At 44.5% G+C, this 6,208-nt stretch overlaps 1 long non-coding RNA gene across 1 annotated transcript; it reads right to left on the reverse strand.

The window, feature by feature from the left end:
- Positions 1–1,020: 1,020 nt before the first annotated feature.
- LOC119012873 lies at positions 1,021–6,002 on the reverse strand. Its single transcript, XR_005072624.1, has 3 exons — positions 5,765–6,002; positions 2,995–3,078; positions 1,021–1,481 (listed from the first exon to the last, which is right to left on the reverse strand). It is a non-coding gene; the product is annotated as an uncharacterized LOC119012873 (long non-coding RNA).
- Positions 6,003–6,208: the final 206 nt, after the last annotated feature.

Here is a 6,208-nt window from a genome sequence, read left to right on the forward strand (position 1 = left end):
GCTGGATTCGGCACGTCAGAGCAACGCGAGGAGGTTTCCCACAACTGACAGATGTGTTAAAGCCGAAACGGCCCTCGAAACCCAGCCGTGTCACCTCCGACACGCCGCTGTCAGCTTCCCCCTGACAAGCTCGGGAAGTGAAATGTCTCTCTTGTTCGACTCAAAAGGAAGCAGCAGCTTCTTGAGCATTTTTCAACTGTGTTTGTCATTAGAGTCATTAGAGTCATTAAGATTTTAATGAACATTTTACTGAAATTTGAAGACGTTCTCCTATTTTGTTTTCAGCAGAAGATTAATATATTTGATATCACGTGTTATCAAAACTCTAAATAATGTGAGTGATTTAATGAGACTGTTTTGCTGCCACAAACATGATAACATTTTAGACATCTGCAGCATCAGACGTGAACCAAGAAAAGCATTTCTGACTCACTCTAAACACATAACATCTTATTATGTACTATGCGGCTTGTATAGATGACCTTTATGGTTGTTTCTCTTATGAGAATGGGCTGATTTTTAAATCGCTCCTGTTGCAGAAATGACATAATATTATGCCTACTCTACAATCTGTGGCATACTTTGTGTGGCAGGCATTGTACGGCTGAGGAAATGTCGTCCCAAACGAAAGGCCGAGGTGTGCCTTCTTTCAGGTGGCTAAAATATGTCTTGCGGTCGGCACCGGGTAGCAGTGCAACGCTCTGCCTCCTGTCGATGCTGCGCGCTGCTTCTCCACACAGGGGGAGAGCTGACAGTCATCTACTGCAGGTAACACACTGACTAGAGATAAGCACCTCGTACAACCCCACATCAGAGGACCCCAAATATCACTTTAATATTGAACATATAAGTGAAATATTCACTCGCGTATTTAATTTATTTTTCTGCCAAAACATTGAACCTTGCATTACAAAAGAACGTTGCCTTTGAAGATGAGTTAGGCTGCGGTTACAGATGCCGACAAACCCTGACTGAGAAAACAACCGAGTAATAACAAGGCAGCTGTCAGGTCGCATATTAAACAGCACCACATTTATTTATTATTATTTCAGAGTAAATGCACTGCTGATGTCTGTTGATATTACAGAATGTAAGCCAAAGAATAAACTGATTTCACATCCTGTCAACGATTGTTTCGGTCCTTGACTTTGCGTTGACATAATCCTCGACTGATTGAGCGGCCAACCAATGAGCAGCTAGTGAGAAGGGCCGAGAATAAAGGGACGTGTGGAAAGACAGGGCAGACTTTTAACTCTTTTAATTCTGCTGGAGGAAGCTGGTTAACCCTTAAGTGTTTCGCCCCGAGGACATCCATGAAAACTTAATCAGCCCCACCTGGGATGGGCACCTCCATAACAATGACTGCTCATATGTGTGTGTGTCTGTGAAATGTGCATGCATGGAGAGGCCGTGAGCCCTGGTCAGTGAGGTATGCAGGTCTATTTCTTATTGATGAGCGGCGGGCAGATGATGGGCGGAGTCTGCGGTGTGGTGCCGGCACCACAGAAGAAGAAGAAGAAGAAGAAGAGAGCAAATCAGGAGATGAAGGCATCCTGAGAACCATATGCACCATTTCAGATCGGTTAGCATGCCCAAAGGCGTGAGAGCTTTCATCTGAATATGCCAACTTTGTACTGCATGCAAAACCACCGCAGTAGCTGCAGGTCAGTGCGGTCTGTTTAGAGTGTGTGTGTGTGTGTGTGTGTGCATGTGTGTGTGTGTCTGGGTCCTTATAACAATGTGTGTATCTGCCTGCATAGATCAATACGTTTGGTGTCCGATGGTCTGCTGCTCATCAATAGCATTGATCACATACTATCCTATCTATTCTGTATGGTAATGCATTGAAGCTAATGAGACCACACACACACACACACACACACACACACACACACACACACACACAGCTCATCCCACCTGAGAGGTAATTTCTTTCTCTTGCTGAGAGGCACCAGAACAAAACATTCATTTATTATTCAGAAATATATTATTCATCTATTCAATTAGCTACTGTTCTCCTCAGCCAACCTAAAGAATCAATGTGGGCAACGGATATGATATGCACAGTCCGTCGTCTGACACACACACGCACACGCACACACACACACGGGGAGAGGTCAGATAGACTGTGATCAGAATTTGTAATGGAATCTCCGACCTGAAACCACAGAGCAGAGCAGACCAGCAGAGACACAGAGCCTCACACACACACACACACACACACATACGGGCACTAGCTCACACTTTCACATCCAGAAAACACACACCGTGCAGACACACACAGAGGAGTGAAAGGTCCGACTGTACACCAATAAACCACGAGGACGTTTCAGGGACACTTTCAGGGTTTCAGTAATTTAAGCGTCTTCTGTTCTGAATGTGATTTCGGCAGATTAAAGAATTTCAATAAAAGACTGTTTTGGTGTGAGAGTAAAAAAAAAGAAAAATGGCACAAGGTATTGATTAGCCAGAAACCACTGTGTGTCAGCCAAACCCTGGACGTCTCAGTTCAGGGGCTGCATCCTTCGAAGGATGCGCTCTACGAAGGGCCGAACTGAGCGATGTTAAATGAGACGGTCTGGTCTGTCCTCGCTCTCGACCTTGCCTTTGCATCACGAAGTGCCGCCCCCGTCACATAGCAATCGTATTGGGGTCCCTTGGCTTATATAATAACTATATCGTTAGCTATCTGAGTGCATTGAAACCACATACTTACAGTTAAAAGTGTTTTCAGCTGTCGTTTCATGGCACCATAGTTGTCTTTTGGAAAAAGCAAATCCAACCATTGTCACCACTGTGCAAATAATCTTGAGGTATAGTGGAAAGGGAAAGGACGGACACTGTGACACATTCTGTCTTCAAACGCAGCCTTTGAAGGATGCCGCCCCCAACACAGCTATTATATACACACCTGCCAGCATTTATACTGTATAGGGAGTACAAAGACATTAACAGGTTGAAGAGTTTTGTACCTGGGCACCATTTGCCACTCACCAAGTTGGGAGGACGATGGGAGGTCCATTTTGTCTGCATATGAAGTCTTCTTTCTGCTCACATAGACGTTTGCCTGATAAAGACCTTGAGGTTGAAAACATTTCATCATTAAAAACATTTTTTGTGGGGAAGAGAGATTCTCCTTTTTGTTTATAGGAAAAGTAGTGGATTCATAAAAATGTGCAATTTCAAAATACTGGTGCCTTCAAGCAGAATTGTGTTCATGTATAGAGTCAATTTGAATGAGTTACTCAAGCAATGGTCTTTCCAAATAGCTCAAAATGTAAAAAAAAATAAATAAATGAAAATCTGCAGATCATGCACACATTGCAGAGGCAATGACACTAACGATTTTCTTAGCTGGTCAAAAGAGAAATATGGTGAAATCCTGAGAGTCTGCTGAGGGAAGAGGGAAAGTAGCCGGCAGAAGAAGAGGCAGAGGTTTGTCTCGGTTCCCCAATTCCTGTTTGTTTGAACAGTATAGTAATAAAATATTTTTCATTGCATACACTGAGCAGACACCTAGCTAGATATCTGCTGAATATGACAAAAAAAAAACCCGGTATTGGACTAGAACGGCTGTCTAATGTGTAACAAACACAAAAGACACTTTTCTAAGGGGACGAGGCTAAATCCATTATTGTCCCCACATGCCTCTAACATTTCATGACTCAAACCACAAATAACACTAATAATAAAAGCATACTATTTACCCTCCTTCCCACAGCACAGACTGTTTTCTCACACAACGTTCATATGATGTCGGGCACAACAAGAATACCTCACAATGTGAAGCCAGGGCCCGTGAATGCACCGTCACTGATGATACGTGTTCACGTCTCTTGCTCTGGCTTTGTTTAAGGAAGCGCGAGACATCATGACAGCAGCTACCCGATCACCCTGTTAAGGCAGCTGAGGAGGTTGTTTGGGACGTATCAAAAACCCACATGCTGTATATTCTTACTCAGAAACAGAAATCACATTTCAAGCAGCTGTCCCTTCAAAATGGGGAACATGACATGAAAGCCGGTCTACTGTGTGGCACGTTTTGTTGGACTAACTTCCCCATAAGCTCTCCGGGTGATAATAATAAGTTGCTGCGTTGAACCAGCAGGGACTTGGCTTACTTTCTCTGTTAACACAGTAAAGTGATGGCTCAGCGGATGAACGCGTGGTCGAGAAACGGCTCCCAAAATAAACCAGTTAATTTCAGTTTCATAACCCGCCACTGCAGCTAACGGGGAAACGTCACTACTATGGAATGTAGTGACGTCAACAGGGCAAAAACTCTGCGCTGTGTTCATGTAACCAAAAATCCTCCCACGGCCTGTTTTCTACCGACGACTTTTTTGTGGAGCTTCATACCCGTCGACGCCTCTGACACTGACCTGCGTGTCAGCGTGTAACCGATGTCAGCCTCCACGTCGCTCTGGGGACAAAGTCTTGACAAAGCAGAGCCGTTTCCAGTAGGAACTAGCCAGAGGTTATGTCCCCGTTTGTCGCATTCGTCAAAAGAAAGAGACTCATCCATTTAATATTGTGCATCGCTCAGAGCCACCCGTCATCAGAGTACGTCGAATAGATAGTGACAAACAGGAAGAGAGAGATCGGAGATAGAAAGAGAATAAAGTGTGTGTTTGCATATGTGTGTGTGTGTGTGTGTGTGTGTGTGTGTGCACGCACGGCAGCGAGCTCGCTTCAGATAGAGACATTGGGCCATTTTTTTGTCCCTCCTCGGAGGGGATAATTATCTTTTGCATATTCATATATGCAAACACGACATGAATAATTTCCCTCTCCACCTTCCTCTCCCTCTCTCCAAAGGTTAGCTCATTAATTACAGCCCAACAATTAGCAGGAAATATTTTTATAATTAATTATTTGCTGTTTCTTTGGCGCCGGCGTTCGTGCATAACTTACAGCGGGGGTCAGAGCCCAGGACAGCTGTTGAGGGTGTCTGTAGCAAATGGCGCGCCCATGCTAATGCGGGATATGTTTGTCCTGTGCTTAGTTGTTGATGTGATACGCGTGCGTGTGTGTGTGTGTGTGTGAGAGAAACAGAGAGGGGATACGGAGTCAAACTATTTCAAAATAAAAGCATACATCAAGGCAAAACCACCCACAAGCAAATCAACGCACATGTCAAGACAAAAAACATGCACACACAGTCCAGATACTATCTCTAACTCGGCCTCAGACACACACACACACACACACACACACACACACACACACAAATACACACAGGCAGCGGTCTGAGTGTTGGTTGTTGCCTGTGGGCCTGTGGTCTTTGAACTGCCTCTCAGACTCCAGTCTGCCCAAATTCACTATGAGGGATCCAGCTCTCTGCCTGCCTGAACTACTGCAGCTCAAACACACACAAAGAAAGAAACACACACACAACCCAAAGACAGACGGACGGACAGAGGCAAAAACACACACACACAGACACACACACACACACACTCTCTCTAAATCAGTGCACCTTAGCTTCCTGCAGAAGTTCTTGGAAAGTGAATTTTGCTTTCTACCTCGAGCCAAACATCCAGCAGTCCTCGGCTACTAAAACTTCAGGTAGGAAACGATCCAGGAGATTGTTTAGCAGCCGAACACTTACCTGTCATTGTTTACAGCACCATAATAAAACGTCCCTCTGCTGTTTTTAAGTCTAAAGAAGCAGCAACACTGACCTGAAGGATCCAGACATACTGTAAAGTCTGAAAAGCAAAGCATGTGTCGTTAGATTTGGGGCAGTCAGTTGTTTACTTACAGCGGCGTGCGTTCACTCTTTATTATGCGCGACGCTTTGCTCAGGCACATTTGAAGGAGGCACAGTCGTCCCAACGTCAGTGTTTCCCTCCTTAATTTGGTTTGGTAACGTCTTGATTGTGTTCCCTGCATTAATTGTCGCGTCTCCCGTGGCCTCCGTTGTCTTTCAGACATCGTGATTTCTTTTGGTGTGTCAGCGTGGATAGACACTGATAAGGACGCATCAGCAGCAGCTCTGTTTCAAAGGATTCATCCAAAACAAAGTGAATATTGTACACAGTGTGTGGCCAGACGCAAGACAAAGAAATACTGTTAGTGGTGTTGAAAACGCGGTGACCTGTTGGGCACCTCTGGACTGTTGGAGCTGCTTTTCATTTGTTGCGTAAAATATTATTTTCTTATTTTTCTTCAGTTTCGGACTCCCCTTTTCTTTTTAAAGCAGCAT

This window comes from Acanthopagrus latus, chromosome 22, assembly GCF_904848185.1.
Source record: "Acanthopagrus latus isolate v.2019 chromosome 22, fAcaLat1.1, whole genome shotgun sequence".
Lineage (NCBI taxonomy): Eukaryota > Metazoa > Chordata > Actinopteri > Spariformes > Sparidae > Acanthopagrus > Acanthopagrus latus.